The following is a 17967-nucleotide window of genomic DNA, read 5'->3' as shown; positions in this document are numbered from 1 at the left end:
ATCTTGAGTCCTGATGAGCAGCGAGGAGGAAGTGGCGCCGGGACCCCGACGGCGGCCTGTCTCAGATTCCGGCCTGTGAGTTATTGACCCGTTGATAGACTCCCCTGAACGCTGCTGGCGTAACTCAGCCTAAAAACTTTGTGCTGTCACCGGGATGAGCCAACTGTCCTTGCTGGATATATGGGTGTAATTTTCAAAATAGGTTTTATGGCGATCCTTGAGAGAGGAGGGCGAGATGGCGATATTACCGACTATCACTGCAGCTGAGCAGCACCTCTGTATCTCTATCCCTCCGCTGCGTAGAGCGAGTCCAGCCTGTGAGTGAAAGCAGAGAAACAACAGAGTCGCAACAACGCAACGCCGTTCTTGTATTTTAGTCGTATTTTTACACGCAGAATCATTAATACACAGGAAACAAACTCCTGCGCGGTGGCGATCTGCGTGTGATCCGTGTGGGTAATTTACTCTGAATTAGTATTCATGTGCAGCTTCTTATTGCACTATTAAAGCCTCACTTTGCTGCTTTTGCACCTCAGGTAATATCTAATGTGTAATTTAAGGAAACTTTTCAATCAGATGTATTTCCTTTTCACTGACTGGCCTACTGTGACAGTTACCACTTAAGGAAACGTGGCGATGGTAACTGAATAATGACTCATCCTGTCTCTGAGCGCCACCTTTAATCCCATTAGTTGATTTTTTCACATTTTGAGCTGCATTCTTAATGTATTTTGCCAGCACAACGTGAAGAGTTCATTGTCTTTTTATTTTTATTTTTTATTCTTCAGACAGAATGTGAACCTGTAGGATTGTAATATACTGAGCCCGGCGTAGTGCCATCCCATAAATTGATTTTGACCCAGCCTTTGAACAAAAGGAGCTCTGTAGCGTTGCCATCCACAGCTGATGCCACTCCCTCTTTGGCTCATGCTGAATACTCTCCTTGAATCGTGGGATGGGTGTTAGCTGGCTGGAAAAATTAAAAAGAGGAAAAAAAAGAAGAAGTGCCTTATTTAGTTGGTTGAAAAGCAGGGGATGGGGACAGGATGGGGTTTCTGTGACTGGCACCAATCAATCACTCTGCGAGGGCAAGCTAATGAAGCAGGCTGTGGTTTATTAAAGGGTTAGCAGGGAAAAGATTACTGTGGGGCCTCAGCATCCCAGAAGCCCCAAGAAAGAGGAGACAGGGCAAGTCTAATGGTTAGAGGCCGGCCATAAAGCAATCAAGGCAGCTTATTCTTAACTGGCTCCGAGAGCCAGGCAATGAATCAAATTTGCATTAAGATTTTGGCTTCAAAAAGTAGAAAAAAACCCAATGTGACCCTAAACAGAGACAATTTTTAAATTAAAATTATTTATTATTTAAACAGTTATAAAATAAAATATTTTGTCTGCTTTTCATGCATCATTATTTATTTTAATAGGCTAAACCGACAGGTCTCATTTACAAGTCAGATATTTGCAGAACGAGGGCAAAACACACTGTTGGCACTGGGGATGTCCCGATACAACTTTTTCACTTCCGATACAATATCGATATTGCAGCCTTCAGTTTTGACCGAAACCGATATTAATCTGATATGACATCAGCACAAATCATACATACTTTCATCTATTTCATAGTGTGGATTGTATGAAAGGCTTGATCAAGTGATATTACTCAATCGGAGAACAACAGCCAATTACAGTAAGTATGAAAAAAATGACAATTTCTCCTTAAGCATTGGTTGGAAAAATGCGAACCTTAACGGATTGCTTATATCGGAGATTTTTGATGCTGTCTGACATGGTCCGATACAGTGTTTTTGGGCCGATATCGAATTACTTCTGATATCGATATCGGAACAGGACATCCCTAGTTGGCACACATCAAAAGCAAGCCTCCATGACCCCCACACACCCTGGAGTGATACTTTTCCATTCAGTTCAATGGTAAATCGATTCTGCTATTCTAGACCTCTACACGTAATAGACACTCTTCTCTGCTTTCTTAGCATTTCTGCCTGTTTTTATTGTTTTCATGTGACTAATCGACTAGGTAGAAGATCAAGTTTAATCAGCTGGTTTTAAAAACAATTCATTTTTAAACGTATACATTTTACAAATTGATAAAACAGGATTCATGAACTCACAAGTTTTGTTCACTGCTAAATGGCTCCTTTCTGCCACCTGCTGACACAAGGTGGTAAGCGCTGTCTTTTTATTGTGTGAACTATTTCAGGCTTTTCAAAATTAGAAAACAGCCTATTAGTGTTCAAGTAGAAGACGTTAACTGATAAATAAATAACTGCATAATAACAGAAATATTTTCAAAACTCAAGACAGACCATAATAAACAGTCTAGTGTGGCGTGTGTGTGTTCATGGAGCCACTTGATTCTCCTAAATGGTGAAACAGGTAAATGGCCTGTATTTATATAGTGTCTTCTATGGTTCTACAACCCCCCAAGGCGCTTTACAACTAATCAGTCATTCACACACACACATTCACACACTGGTGGTGATAAGCTACATTGTAGCCACAGCTGCCCTGGGGCTCACTGACAGAAGAGAGGCCACCGAGCACTGGCACCACTGGTTCCTCCGACCACCTTCAACAGGAAATGAGGGTGAAGTGTCTTGCCCAAGGACACAACGACTGCGAGAAACTGAGCAGGGTTTGAACCTGCAACCCTCTGGTTAAGGGGCGGAGACTATCTCCTATGCCACCATAGGACCAACCAACCAGGCCACTCCAACCAGAAACCAGGAACCAGCTGAAAAAAATATATATACACAGAATTCAACAATCATGATACCCATTGAGATTTTTCTACTTAATCTGGTAGATATACAATCTGTAAAAAGAAAAAGTTGGGATTACTCAGTGGGATTAAACTTTTGCTGCGGTCTCATGCACACCAGGTGTGGAAGTTTCCCAGCTCCAAAAATGTGACCCCTGTGAGTCTGCCGTTGTTTTGGCAGGTGAAAATACAATCCTGATTTAATGCAAACACTCGTCAGATGAAGTCAGTAAAATAAGCGTCTTTTGAGGAAATATGAGCACAATGAAAGTCTCTCTCTCTCTCTCTCTCTCTCTGTCTCTCTCTCTCTCTCTCTCTCTCTCTCTCTCTCTCTCTCTCTCTCTCTCTCTCTCTCTCTCTCTGTCTCTCTCTCTCTCTCTCTCTCTCTCTCTCTCTCTCTCTCTCTCTCTCTCTCTCTCTCTGTCTCTCTCTCTCTCTCTCTCTCTCTCTCTGTCTCTCTCTGTCTCTCTCTCTCTCTCTCTCTCTCTCTCTCTCTCTCTCTCTCTCTCTCTGTCTCTCTGTCTCTCTGTCTCTCTCTCTCTCTCTCTCTCTCTCTCTCTCTCTCTCTCTCTCTCTCTCTCTCTCTCTCTCTCTGAAAGACAAATGAGTAACAGGGGAGTGAAAAATGCAAAGCAGATGTTTTTCTCACCATTTTAATGGCAGCAAGACATTACTGATGCCATTAGAGACCTTTTATGGCTTCTTTTAATCCCATGCCTGCCTGAGGAGAGAAACCCCTTGTGGTGCAAAGTAGCCTCTTCACTTCACAACGACAATTTGAACCCATTCCCAAACCGCTTCCAATCCGCTTCCCTAATCTGCCACGAGGTCTCCCTCTGTAATTATTCTGCTCTGAAATCAAAGGTAAAGAGGCGCTGAAATCCACCTCTTAGGTAAACACGTGTGGCTCATCGCAGTGGCCTTCGCCCGCCCAGCAGCATCTTCCTCACACAAACTCAGGCAGAAGCTGCAGCTTTTTCTGATCTGACCTTATTGTATGCTGCCGCTCATTTTGCTCAGTTTTCCAACCAGCCAGTTTCTGATGCTGATATCCAAAAGCTTCTGACTCCAGACTGACAGATTTGCATTCACCGTGATGGACGTTGTCTGCTCCATGCATCAGAACCGACCCGTAAAACTCAGAGGAGCACTTTCAGGGCTCTGGTTAGGGGCTAAGAATGGGGAGGAGATGAACTATATGGCTCCATCTCACAGGCCAGCCATCAGTATATCAATGGAGTGGTTGCTGTGTGTGTGTGTGTGTGTGTGTGTGTGTGTGTGTGTGTGTGTGTGTGTGTGTGTGTGTGTGTGTGTGTGTGTTTTCACGTGAACACTACCCATAAATATCTCCCCAACACCCCCGCTCACCACCCTAAAGGGGCCTCTCTGATGGTGATGGCGAAAGGATGTTGCTGTCTAGGTGATTGAGTGCTGCTGGTGCTGGCCCTGGGCACATCCCTGCGCTCTGAGCCCAGAGTGGGAGGCCTGCTGCTGAGCGCTGGCCTGGAGGGGACTAGCCTGGAGGTGAGCAGCAGCAGGATGAGCCTGTCTGCGTGTCTTTGTCTGAGCAGCAGCAGCAGACTGCTGCAGTCACAACAGAGCAGGCATGGTGTTTCTTTGTTGTCTAATGCAGACACGGATCTAAAGGCTCCGACTTATTTCAGTAAAATCGTTATGTGCAATATCACCATAGGGATGAAACAGTTACTGGTTTTAATGGTTACCGTGGTCAAGCTCTTATTGAAAATGAATTTCACGTTAAATGTTTGGAGACCAGAATATTAGCTGTTTTTGTAGCCCATATGCCGAGAGCATCATACATTAAATATTAATAAATCAATATTAAATAAAGTCAAACACATTCTATACTGTTCACTTATTTCCACATATTTAAATGACTGTACAGAGGTTTGGGGAAACACCTCTAAACGTGCATCATCGTCATTATCTGTGTTACAAAAAAGGGCTCTAAGGATCATTCATAGCACTGGTTACAGAGATCATACAAACACATTAATTTTATAATCACAAATCCTAAAATTTCCAGATAGTTCAGTTTCAAACAGCACAGCTAAAGTATAAAGTAAACAATAAAGTACTCCAGACAGCATAGTAAAGGGAGTGCAGGTGTCCGTTAAGAGGGGAGTTAAAATTCAAACATGCTCGAGTCCGAACAACATTAAAAACTTGTAGTGTGTGTGTGTGTGTGTGTGTGTGTGTGTGTGTGTGTGTGTGTGAAACTGTGGAACAGAATGAGTGATGAATTGAGGCAATGTCCAAACATGATGCTGATTAAAAAACGGCTTAAACTCATGACGCTTACCAAATACAAGGACGAAGGTCCAAACGTGTGTGCCTAAACACAAAATGTTCGTGTTTATGACATGATCGCGATGAACCATGTGCCCTTCGTGTGAATACGTTGCAAAGTAACTTACCAAAAACTACCAGACAACATTAAATAATCATTAGTTAGTTGATGCCGAGAAAGGGGTGGGATTAAATAAGCTGATGCTTCTTCCTACTCCCCATGGAACGTGTGTAAAAATAAATAAATAAATAAATAAATAAATAAATGAAAAGAAGTTACTTATGTTGTGTGTATTGCTACGTGCATGTACGCGTGTTCAAAGTAAAATAAAGACGAGAAGTCATGTTTACGTCCTGCAGGCTAAAATCACGGGTTACTCGTGTTTATGTCTGATGAAGTCCATGCTGGTTTCCTCACTGGAAAAAAGGGACTAAGTCAAATAATGGCAGTGTTAATATTATTGTATACTTCTCATTCTGATAATACATTTGAATTGTACATGAATTCAAATTGATCTGGAGAAGGGTTGTTAAAGTGAGCCACGAGGCAAACGTTTCATGATTTCCTGTTGTGTTTCTGGATGAACTGGTCCAGACTGGATCTTGATAGAAACGCATTAGCTGAAACATCTAAATCCTAGTATGTATTTATGTTTTCTGTAGATGTATCGTTTTGCATTTCCTCAGACGTTTCAGTGTCTGTGATTTGCAGATAAAGGCTCTGAGGACGAGGTTAAACTGTGTGTAACAGATGTCCGCCTGCGTCTGTTGGACCGGCGCTCACCGAAGGCTCCGTGCAGCAGCTAGCTTCACCACGAGAGCCGGGGCCACTTTTATCCCTGACATTATATCTGTGCAGTTGCCCCGTTTGACCTTTCACCCCGTCTCTCCACATCAGTCAGACATCTGAAACAATCAGCGTTCAGTAATTAGCCACATTTGCTGCATTATAATTGGGGGCAGATGGAGGTTGCTCAATCTATATTTTTACCCCCGTTTGGTAATTGCAGACTTTAATTTGCTCCCTGTTTAATTTTTTTTATCCCTCTAAGCCCGTTCCCATCGATGCGGCTGTTATTTTAATGCCGTGGCTTTTGTGCCTTTCATCAGTCATCAGAAGCTCCAGCGCTTTGAGAAAGGGGAGAGTTCACTTTGGAAACCCACTGTCTCATTCCCTTTTTGGGCCTCGGTGCCTCCGGCCCGGTCCCGCCGCCTCCACGGAGAGAGCCCTGACACTGTCCAGGTCCGTCCTACTTGGCAAGAGGGAGAGCTGCAGAGAAAGGCAGAGTTTATTTCCTGTTCTTGTGAATCATATATCAGTACAATTCCCCTCTGTGCTGTTTGGCAACGACGGAATGACGGGTGTCATTTATCATATGGACTGAAAGAGGCTGTGGGAAAAGGGATTTGAATTCTTCTGGAAGTGTGTGGACTCTCCTTAGCGGTGAATCATTAAACCGAGTTTTTCAACAGGGAGATGAGTAACTCCTCGCTCTGCCTCTTTGTTCTCCCGTTTGGCTGGCTGGCTCAGTCATTAAACGTCTCAAAAATAAGATTTACTACACGAATCGTGAAGGGACATGGCATTTTCCTCGTAATTGGGGATTGTGTCCTGAGGAATCCATTAGGACACTCCTCAGATTTGGGCGTGATGCAGATCCCTGCTCACGCTTTGGAAGAATTATATTTAAGCTAATTTGAATGTACAAATCTGATTAGTGCTGCATTCGTCAGCTTCCTGTTGATGACATTTTCATCTTTGCCACGCGCTCCTTTTCCTCCCTCGGTTACCGCTATTTAAGATCGGGCTTTATAAACATTTTGTGCTCCTTTGGATTTTTCCCTTCACTTGTCAGGGACGGTTACCAGTTCCCACTATTTCGAGCCGGGTGATCAAAGAAAACGACTTTTGATAAGGCTGTCACCGGCTCCTCAGCCGCACAGGCAGAAATAAACGTGTCAAGCTTTAACTTATCCTCGGCAAAACATACTCCTAACCCCTGCTGCTCTAATTGAGAGTAACTTTCAGAAACCTGTGAACGCACATGCAAAGCTGAGTGGATCATAAATCAGGCGTCTATAGACAGCCCCACCCCGCCCGTAGCCTCCCCAAAGGATCTACTGGTTTCCACCAGCTGGCTGGAAGTCGACCTTGTCTTTAGGATATTTTCGTACCCATCATTTCTGTTTTCTTGAATTTATTTATTTGAGTTCATTTGAAACTTAGTGGAAGTGCTCGTCAACTGAAACGTGTCAATGAGGCATTGTGTAGGGAAATGGCGTGTTTGAGCTGTCAGCAACCGTTAGCTGTCTTTCATGTGCAGATCACAAAGTTAAACGTGCTGTCAGCAGCTCCTCGGCTAGAAATAGACATGTTGAGGTTAGCCTGAGAAGCAACACCCCCCTCCTGGCTGCCCAGTTAGACCGTGGAGCCATCAAACGATGTGAAGCGTGGATCCGATCCGGGCGTGGAGGTGTAATGAAGCACATTTTCGAGTTGTGAGGTGTTGGAGTCAGTTGGAAAGATCCGCTGGCTTCTCTTTTGTGATGTCGACGTTGCTCTGGAATATTTATCTTTTACGCTTTTAGTGGTGCACGCAGAGGTTGGGGGCTGCCTTCCTTCTCGTACGGTTATAACTTGACGTTTCCTGAACCTGCGCTCTGAGTGTGTGACCTCTCCCAGAGGCCCCGAGTCCCGGACTAGTATCTTGACATGTTAGCCTGCCACTGCCTGCTAAAGGAGAGCGTAGATGCCCCTGAGGTAAATGAAAACATTTGGTTCTTGCCAGACCTGCTCACGTCTCAGCTGGGCCACATGAGCTGGCAGGTGACGCGTGTACTGAGGAGAATCAGAGACCGCGGCGGTGGCCTAGTTTTTTTCCACCCACAGCCCAGAAACACAGACGGAAATGTTCCCAGCTCAAACTGACAAAGACTGACCTGCATCCAGGTGAAATCCAGCCTGATTCTTTGCATTTTTTTTCTACCACAGATCTGTTTCCGTACCTTTGATCCCTTTTCTGGGTCAGTAGATTCACCACAGATTCATAACTTCATAAACGCCATGAAAACACGCTGGAGAACACAGTGGTTCACTCAGTGGCAGCACCTTCCCGATCATCCCCCTACTTTTGTTCTGTGATTTTCAGAAAGAGTCTTGACATGGGGTCACCATCTCATACATCAACATCTGCAATTACCAGACAATCCACATTTGGGTCCCACGGGGAAGTATGATTGCAATTAAAAGCACGGGGCAAATGTTAATTAACTAAACTACTTGAAACTGGAAACAGCGACGGATTTAAATGTGTTTTACTTTTAACCTTGCACTCCTTTTCTTCCTCCACTTCTGTTCCCAGCCCGGTGCGACTCACAGGGAGATGCAGTCGAGTTTTTTACTTCCTGTTTTATATTTAGTGGCTCAAATTAGAAAAAAAAAGATGGTCGTGTTTCCCACATCACTGTGAGCTTTTGGGTATGTTCTCCAGTTGACTCGAGGTGGATAACGCTGCAGTTCACCGGGTTATTAAATCAGAGGGAATAACAGGCAGAGTTCTGGCCATTCCGGTGATTGATGAGCCGAGCTTTTATTTGCTGAGGCGGTGTGTTTGTTCCTGTGTAATTGTCTACCAGATGGCTTAGCTAACTGTTCTTAAATGCCTTCAGACCTGCAGGGGTCTTGGGTCTTAACATTTTCCCTGCTAATGACATTATGCCTGCAAACCTCTCATAGAGTTGTTGTTGTTTTTTCCTTGAGGTTTTTTTTTCTTCTGGTTTCTCATGCTCGGGATCAAAAACAGCTTCCCGAGGCACTTAGCCCCAATTATTCCCTCCGTACGAGCCTGTTTTTAATTTGTCCAAAATAGACGTTTGGAAGATGCGCTGATGCTAAACTCCTTCTTTGAAAATGAGCCCACTCAAATTTGAAAGGAAAAGAGGAGAGGAGGGGGTACTGAGCGCTACCTGTGAGGAGTCAGATTGGAGGGGAAAATGGATCTAGGTGGCGGCGCGAGTCATCAATCACAGCCCCTCAAGGGGAGCTGTAGCTAAAGCTGCTCTGAAGTGCTATCTGTCAGCTGCTCCCCTCCAGCTGGGGGGGGGGGGGAGAGACCAGAGAGGGGCCGTATCACCGCCCATCAGCTCACAACGGCACACAACTGCCATGTAAACACGTGCAGGTGCTCCTGTCGGAATAACCCTCGCCCCGGTTCACAAATGATCAGTGCGCCTTCTCATTGCGGAGATGATCTATGTTTTCAGGAAAACGCCTCCGAATGCTGCGCCTACACACCAGATTTTGGACGCCGAACACCGGTGGGCGGTTTATTGTAATTCAGAAACGAACATGTTGTTTCACCCACTCGGTCCCTCCCATCACAGCCTCAGAATAAAGCCACCAAGTGCTTCTCCACTGATGTCGGGTCACGTCTGTCGATACCTCTCAAGATGGATAGTTGTTCTGCATGCTTATTGATTCGGCACAGGCGCAGAGATATAAGTATCATTTGTCATTTCTGGAATTATTTGGAGTCCTAGTTAAAACCTAGCGTGGGGGATGGTGGGGATAGCCGTGCCTTGAGGGTGGCGGGGGGGTGGGGTGGGTTGATGGGGGAGCAGCGACTTGTCTTGGCTTTGATGAACGACTGCATGGGTTTTTGGTTTTTTACTGCGAGCACCGGGGCCCTTTAGCCGCTATTTGCTTTCACCGTGGTCCAAGAAAAACAATACGACGTGTCCAAGGACTGAGCAGCATCGTCCTGTCACGGAGTGCAGCGCAGCGAGCAGGGTGGTCCGGGCAGATGAGTCAGGACGAGGGTGGGCCTTGGACTCTGCATGCTGCTCCTCCAAAAGACCCAGCAGGTCCGAATCGGTCCTTCTGCTCCCAGCTGACAGCCCTGAAACACGTGCAGTGAATTTTGAATATTCACAATCCAGAGCGTAATGACAAACAGATTTGACTCTTCACAGAGCATTCAGTGGGGAAGTGGGGCGGGGTATTGTGTGGTAACAGTAGCTCCAGCGTGTCCCCCGTGGCTTTGATTATGTCCCGTTTGGGCGTCGAGCCAGCAGCAGAGCTGGCTTCATTACTTTATGGATCATCTTTTAAGACCGTTTAAGATCAACGAGCGCTATTGTCCGCTAACAGCGGGGACTCCAAGAAGTTCATTATGTGTTTAATTCATTCAGCTGAGAAAGTCGCTTCTCACAAAAGTTAGCAGATATACTTTCTTCTTCGGTAATTTGACAGAAATTGTTGTTTTTTCGTCTCGTGGTTCGACTTTTAAAGTTCAGTTGGGATTGTTTTGCAGCTGGGGGGGCGAAGGAAAAGTGTTTAACAGAGGAACATGTTTAACAGCAACAAAAGAGGTGAGAAGAGAAACCCCGGACACATGAATGACAAGTAATTATTTCCCTTGTCCATCAAACTGTGTTTTGATGCGAGGATGCGATCAAACATGATATGAACAATTTCCAGCCTTCAGATGAAAATGGCTCTCGAATCATGCAAAGCCTGAGCGCCAGCTTTGTGTTGCTCTGCAGCATGAATCATTCATAAACACGCTGCACACACGTGTGAGCACGCACACACACACACACACACAGTTGTGGGATTTTTCTGGACCAAAATTTTCTCTACGGCGTTTCGGCTCTGGGTGATCATCGTGTGTTTGTTTCCTGTTTCGGCTCGTCGGGACGTCCTCTCGCTGCTGGGGAGCCGTGGAAGCAATAGGGCTCGGTACAGTTAGAGTTATTTTCAATACCAGTACTTTAATGATACCGGGTTTTTGGTACCTGAGTGAAATTTTTGAGTACAGATAATTTTAAGTCTAATTTTAAGAGAAAAAAAATACTTCAATGTTTTCTTTTTGTCTGTTAAACTAAGCAAAAATACAACAACAACAACAACAACAACAAAACACATATTTCTTTAGGAGAAGCTATTTAAATATCTGTATAAAAATAAAGTAGTTGAGAACTGTTTAGAACCCAAATAAACCAATTTAATAAACATAAAATATAAATAAGTATAAAAACTGGGCATGGTAAACATTAGCCTGAGCCCGAAGCCTGCAGTGTTGCTGTGGAGGACGAAGGTTGATTCTGGTTTTTGTTTTTGCAGCCAAAGACGATGAGCTGCTTTATTAAACTGCTGGTATTTCCATTTTAAATCTCGTCATAGATGTTGCCCCAAGCTTTCACAAAATGCAGCCAAACCCTTTTATTTTGTGGGCATTTTTTGTAGTCCACAAACATGGAGGAGTGTTGTTTTAAATATGAGGCGGGGCTTTGTGTATGGGCTCGACACACGGGAGGCGACAAACGACCGCGATCAGCGAAATTCGTCGCTGTCGCTTTCAGTACCTGTCACACGGGAGGCGACCCGCGGCAGCGGCCAGCGGCAAAGCCGTCTACGTGTTCTGTTCCATGGCGAACTTTAAACTTCCGTTGTTTTGATTGGCTGTGTCAGGTTGGAGGGAATTAAGGTTATTTAAGCGGTTCAGAGTTAATAAAGCGGTAGATATGATGTTTCACAAGGTGCTGCTAGAGTTATGTGAAATCTTACTTCTGATATAAAACATAATAATAATCAACTTCTCCTCCATGTTTGCTCGGAGGTGTACGGAGCATCCTGTCCGCTCATTGGTCAGTGAATGAAACCTCCGTTGATTGGTCCTCGTCCGAGCGACAGCGATGTAAAGTAGAAAATATTTCAACTTTCTGGGATCGCGTCGCTGGGTCGCCTGTGCACGACACGTGCACAAGCGCAAAATTTCACACGCACGTTTTTCGTGTTTCGCTTAGTAGGAGGGAGACCCGCGATTATCGCTTTGTCGCGCATGTCTCATTGAAAATGAATGGAGGAGAGGCGACAAACGACCGCGATCAGCGAAATTTGTCGCTGTCGCTTTTATTACCTGACACACGGGAGGCGACCAGCGGCAAAACCGTCTACGTGTTCTGTTCCATGGCGAAATCGAAACTTCGGTTGTTTTGATTGGCTGTGTCAGGTTGGAGGGAATTAAGGTTATTTAAGCGGTTCAGAGTTAATAAAGTGGTAGATATGATGTTTCACAAGGTGCTGCTAGAGTTATGTGAAATCTTACTTCTGATTTTACTATAAAACATAATAATAATCAACTTCTCCTCCATGTTTGCTCGGAGGTGTACGGAGCATCCTGTCCGCTCATTGGTCATTGAATGAAACCTCCGTTGATTGGTCCTCGTCCGAGCGACAGCGATGAAAAGTTGAAAAAGAGAAAATATTTCAACTTTCTGGGATTGCGTCGCTGGGCCGCCTGTGCTTGGTAGGAGGGAGATCCGCAATGTCTCATTGAAATTGAATGGAGGAGAGGCGATGTCGCCTCCCGTGTGTCGAGCCCATTTTAGTGAGACACTAGTCGCGTGACATGCAGCTATACTGAAGGAACAGAACTGTGCAGTTCAACAAGCACAGCACCAGCAAAGTCTTTTTTTAGCCTACCAAATGTTTTCGGTGAGTCCTTAACAGGTACTGAGTTTCTGTACCCAGCCCTGGGAAGTAATGACAGTTTTTGGCACCTTTATATGTGGCTGACCGATGGCCCTGCTCAGACCTCCAGCAGGACCGATCGAGTCCAACCAGGACGAGCTCCCATGAGGCATCCAGCAACTTTACCGCGTCATAATAAAAACTGGGTTGTAGTAACTAGAAATACTTAGTTGTGGCTCCCTTATGGCACCGTAAAATGGCCTACCATGTTGTCATATTACTGTATTTTAGGTGTTTCCACTACATTTGTAACCTTATCCTTTTAGATTAAAAGTACAACAGACAAGTTAATGTTTGCTTTACATGGAACAAAGTGGAGAACAAATCATGCAATCAGCACTGAAGTTTCTCTTTATTCTGAAAAGCTTTACAGTCCTCTGAAACTGTAGACTTTGCATTACAAAAAGAAAAGCTACAGCTGCAGGAATGGCAGACGAAGAAGAGTCTTAACAAAGTACACTTTTCACTCAAAAATGTGTTCAGTTGAATTGTGTAAATTAGGGGCTGTAATACCGCCTCAGAGAATACAAAAACTTTACTAACTGTTGTAGCAGAAGTCAAAGTACTGTAGTACAAGCTTGCATTCTTCATGCCTGGTTTGAATGAACCTTAAAGGCGGTAGGCATCAAGGTTAGGTTTTGGCTTTTACGTATAACTCTGGTAGATGGATGCCGTCTAAAGTATTTGTTTTTATTTATTTATTCACACATATTTCAAGTAACAGTAAGCAGTTTACTTCTACTCCTCCCTACTGGTTGAACAGAGGCGGAGCTGGCCTAAATGGCGCCCTGTGCGAGATCCCCCTGTGACGCCCCCCATCAGCTGATGTGGGTCATGTGACAGGGAGTAGTTGATATGGGTTACACTTTGTTGTGCTTTTATTACAGAAATATTATTATTATCATCACTATTATTATTAAGAACATGCGATTTCTATGTTTTGTTTATGTATTGGTTGATGCTAAAAATAAAAAAAAATTTTAGAAAAAAAAAAAAAAAGGAAATTGAATGCCGCCCCCTGCAGACTGCCGCCCTGTTCGGCCGCACATGTTGCACATATCAAGCTCTGCCACTGTGGTTGAAAACTAATCCACACCTAACCCTAACCCTGCTGCAGCCTGCTGTAGCACCAACGAGGAGCTAACACTAACATGCGCCAACTAACACTAAAATAAACCACAAACTTAAAAGATTCACACTGTTGGACAAAAATCTGTTTACTTACAAGTCCAGTAGCAACAAAGTTAGCTCCTTTAGCTTTCTCAAACTAGCGTAGGCCGCGCTGATGTTGACTCTGGCTTTAGCTCTTTAGCTTCACCTCCAAAGACATTACTCTCTTACTTTTATTTCCAGGCTCCACCATGATGCCTACAGAAAAAGTAAATTTCTTCTTTTATTTCTTGTGCTTTTTAATGATGATCAGTAAAGTGAAGATGCTAACTGCTAGCATGACATCTAACAGCTGTAAAACAGGTAAAGAGCACCCCCTAGGACACCTATTAGCTCCACTAAACTATCAAGTGCAGCTTTTGGTCAGTAGAAGGCGACAGAGTGATGTCACATCTGAGTTTCTAACCCAACAATCACTGAGATCAACGATACAGCTGTAGCTTAAAGTTTAAAAAAACTGTTTACTGTTACTTTAAATAGGATAATTAAAAAAATACTTGCTGAGTTGTTTTCAGTTAGGTCCTCCTAGCTTTGAACAAGTAAAGGAGAACAAGATAGCTGAGTCGGATAAACAAACCAAACGGTAAATGACCCGTATTTGGATGTAGCGCCCTGGGGCGCACTGACAGAGGCGAGGCTGCCGAGCACTGGCGCCACCGGTCCCTCCGACCACCACCAGCAGGCAACGTGGATTAATGTCTTGCCCAAGGACACAATGACAGCGACAAACTAAGTGGGGCTCAAACCTGCAACCTTCCGATGACGAGGGGAGCACCTAACTCCTGTGCCACCGTCGCCCACGATAACAAACACTAAATAAGTACGGCACAAGCAACCTGAACGAAGCTGGCAGAAAGAAACTAAACTGAAACAAAGTAAATGAATAAACAGGAAACATGTGGCATTCATTACGTTACGCACCACTTACGCATCCTGTGGAAAGGCAGCAAGTCAATAATTCTCACACTTCTATAGCAGGTAAATTACACTACGCTGGTGCTGCTCAACTAGTCACGAGGATGTTGGTTTTACTAAATATTTTCTGTTTTACCTTTTAGTAAATGGTCATCTTTGGAGCCGCTCATATGTGTTGAACGGGGTCCTGCATATCACTTGCACCAGAGTTGGAGAACCCTGCTTGACGATGGTATTATTTGTGATGCCGATCACAGTCATGAAAGCAGATATTTGCGTTAGGTGGGCAGCCTTCTCTGTTCTGTTTGCCCGAGTAGAGAGAGAACAGACAACAGAGGCCCTGCTCAGTCCCTTTGGAGAACTAGTGCATGAATTGATATATCCTCCTCTCTGCACCCCCTCCACTCCCCTGCTAATGTTTTTTCCTAGAACTTGAACAAACAGGCTATGCGTGTAGAACACATGAGACAGATGTTTAGGATTACTTTCACCTCGTTGCTCTATTTTGTGCACTTTAAGGGAGCACAGCTGATGTGGAATGCCACTCAATCCGCTCCTGTGCTCCTGCAGGGCTCCTCCTGCTTATCAAAGTGCCATCTGCACTCAAGGCAAAGCAGCGCCATTTTTTTAAGAGTGAGATATTGGGAGGGTGCATTCAGAAGTCGTATATGCCTGAATGCAGTTGTAGGTCAAAACCAAGAAGTATCTGTGAGGGTTTTCCTTTCTTGTTATGCAAAAAAACAGCCCTCCTTCATCTCAGTTCCGTGTGTGTGTGTGTGTGTGTGTGTGTGTGTGTGTGTGTGTGTGTGTGTGTGTGTGTGTGTGTGTACAGATGTAGAAACAAACGAGCCAAACCCTCTCTGATATTGTTGAGCGGTGACATTATCTTTTAGCAGAGGATTTATCTAATCTGGCTGCCACTGGAAGCTGGAGGAAGTGGCTGTGGGACACGGACCGGGGACGCTGCATCTTTAATTACCACTGATATCACAATAGAGAGAAGTGAGAGATGGAGGAGCATAGCCGGCAGGGAGGAGGAGGAGGAGGAGAGGGGAGCCGAGAGAGGGAGAAGACCCATGTTCACTTTTTAATTAAGGCTCCGTAGTGTAACTCGTCAATGTACATTATTGGAAGAATGAACGTCAATGCCATTGCTTTTTCTCCCCCTCCTTTATCTCTGTCAATGATTCAAAGACATGATTTATGGTTCGTCTCCGTCTTTCAGGATCATCCATCAAGCGCCGGCTCTGCCGCAGCGCCACCCGTTGTAAATCATTCTGAAAGCCTGTCACTCATTTCCATTAACCGTTCCTCTGTCGCTCTGGTCTCCGCCTCCCTCGGCCTCCTTTCTCCCCCTCTTCCTCTCCTGTCTCCCCCCCCCCTCAGTGCTCAACCTACAGCCATGTGGTATCAGTTCCGTTTGGCTGCTTCGTCCGCCTACCTTCTTTTCAATAAATTAACCACCTTCTCCCATGCAATGAATAAAAAAGGGATCTGCACTCATCTTGCAGGAGGGCGCCTACTCCTCCTCCGTTACCACTGAACACCTGTGAAAAGTCACGGGGGCAGATTTGTGAGCTAAACAGCGATAAAGGAAATATGTTTGTTGCGACGACTTTGACCGTTTGGATTCTCGTGACGCTGCATTAACCCCACACACATGGCACACTGCATACGGTTTCCTGTGTTTCTTTCTTTGTAGACGTGGGGATAATTTGCTTTTGACGCCTGAAAAGTACCAAGTCCAACTTTAACGCGTAATGGAAACAGCATTGCGGCTGTGATTATTTCATGCAGTAAAAGCACCATTAAGTGGGTAGCCTTGCCATTAACTGCTGTTGGTTTTCTGTAAATTCCAGCAGCAGTTTAAGTCAGACATCCCAACAATGAGCGTCTTTAACCAGTTTTAATAGAAACAGGTCTCATGAACACAAATAATTGGCTCAATGGAGCCACTGTCAATCTCTTGCAACGCTTTATGTGCCTCCTCTGGGGAGCCCAATTCACTGGCTGCTTTTTTCATTCTAATCAACATCCAGATATCAGCGCAGCAGAATACCAACAAACAGCAGAAAGCCTGTTTTGAGGGGAAACTTTCAACTATTGGGTGCCAACACATTTCACTGTTTGGGCAGCCATTGTTCCCAGAATGGGCTGTCAAAGTGACACGGCGCAGCAGGCAAATCCAGAAGTTTGCACTTTTCAGAAAACAGCGGAGCCTAATCATTTCTTGGAGGACACTTGACAACAAATTTGCCATTAAAATGAACGTGAACAGGGAGGGAGCTGGCTGTTTTGAAGCTATTCTGCCTCACTGTTGTCTCGTCCCACCGAGCTCCAGGTTTGGCTGGCTCGCTTCTCTCCCTTTATGCTTGCCATGAAGTAACCCCCCCCCCCAGGAACTGACAGTACCAAGCTTCAGCTGCAAATTCCCTCTGTAGCCTCGTTGTATTTAACGATGGGAAAAATTAGCAATCTAGTATTAATGAACTTGGAATGTCCAAAAAAAAAGGAAAATAAAAATGCTTCCCTTTGCTGAGAAGGCCATAAAACTGCTTGTATGAGAAAATCTTTGGTTGGAGGTCTTCCAGGATCTAATGAAAGAGCCATACTGGGAGAGGACGGCGGCAAAAGGTGAAATGCAGATTGTTGTAATAGAATGTGCACGCTCTCCTCCAGCTGCACTATCAGATCCATCAAGGCCTGACCTTGATGGAGGGCCCTTGTTGTTTGGGAGGGCCAGTGTTTAGGGTTCATGCAAAGTTTATGATGCAGGGCCCAGGCGGCCTGTACGCACATCTATCGCTCTCAGGGGGCACAAAACGCAACACAGCACCGGGATGGAGGCCAGCTGCTCCGTTTACTTCTATAATATGATCTAATGAACAGAAGCAAGAAGATAAACATGGGAAGATGATCAAAACCTCAGTTTTCCTGTTCTAACGCAGAAACACACGATTTCTTTAAGTCAAAGTTAAGACATTTTTAAGGCCATCATCTTTTTAAGTTACTGTGTTGAAACTATTCTGACAAAAGGAAAATGGAGGATTAGATTTAGGGATGTGCCGATACCGATACTATCGGCGCCAATACGATACCAATACCAGTATCGGTAAACGTTAACCGATACCAGGAACCGTTACCAATGCAGTTGCTTGAAAATGGCTTCACTGTATTTTGTCATTTCTGTTCACCTAATGTTTTAGTTTTGTGATGATTTCTATTCATATATTTTACTTTTTATGTACCTCACAGT

At 44.7% G+C, this 17967-nt stretch overlaps 1 protein-coding gene across 1 annotated transcript in view; it reads left to right on the top strand.

Annotated features, from left to right (window-relative positions):
- Positions 1-17967, top strand: part of LOC107390447 (teashirt homolog 2) — a 54623-nt gene that overhangs the window by 13992 nt on the left and 22664 nt on the right. The window lies entirely within an intron of this gene.

The sequence above is a fragment of the Nothobranchius furzeri genome, chromosome 15, assembly GCF_043380555.1.
Source record: "Nothobranchius furzeri strain GRZ-AD chromosome 15, NfurGRZ-RIMD1, whole genome shotgun sequence".
Taxonomy (NCBI): Eukaryota; Metazoa; Chordata; class Actinopteri; order Cyprinodontiformes; family Nothobranchiidae; genus Nothobranchius; species Nothobranchius furzeri.
This window is presented reverse-complemented; position numbering and strand designations above follow the sequence as displayed.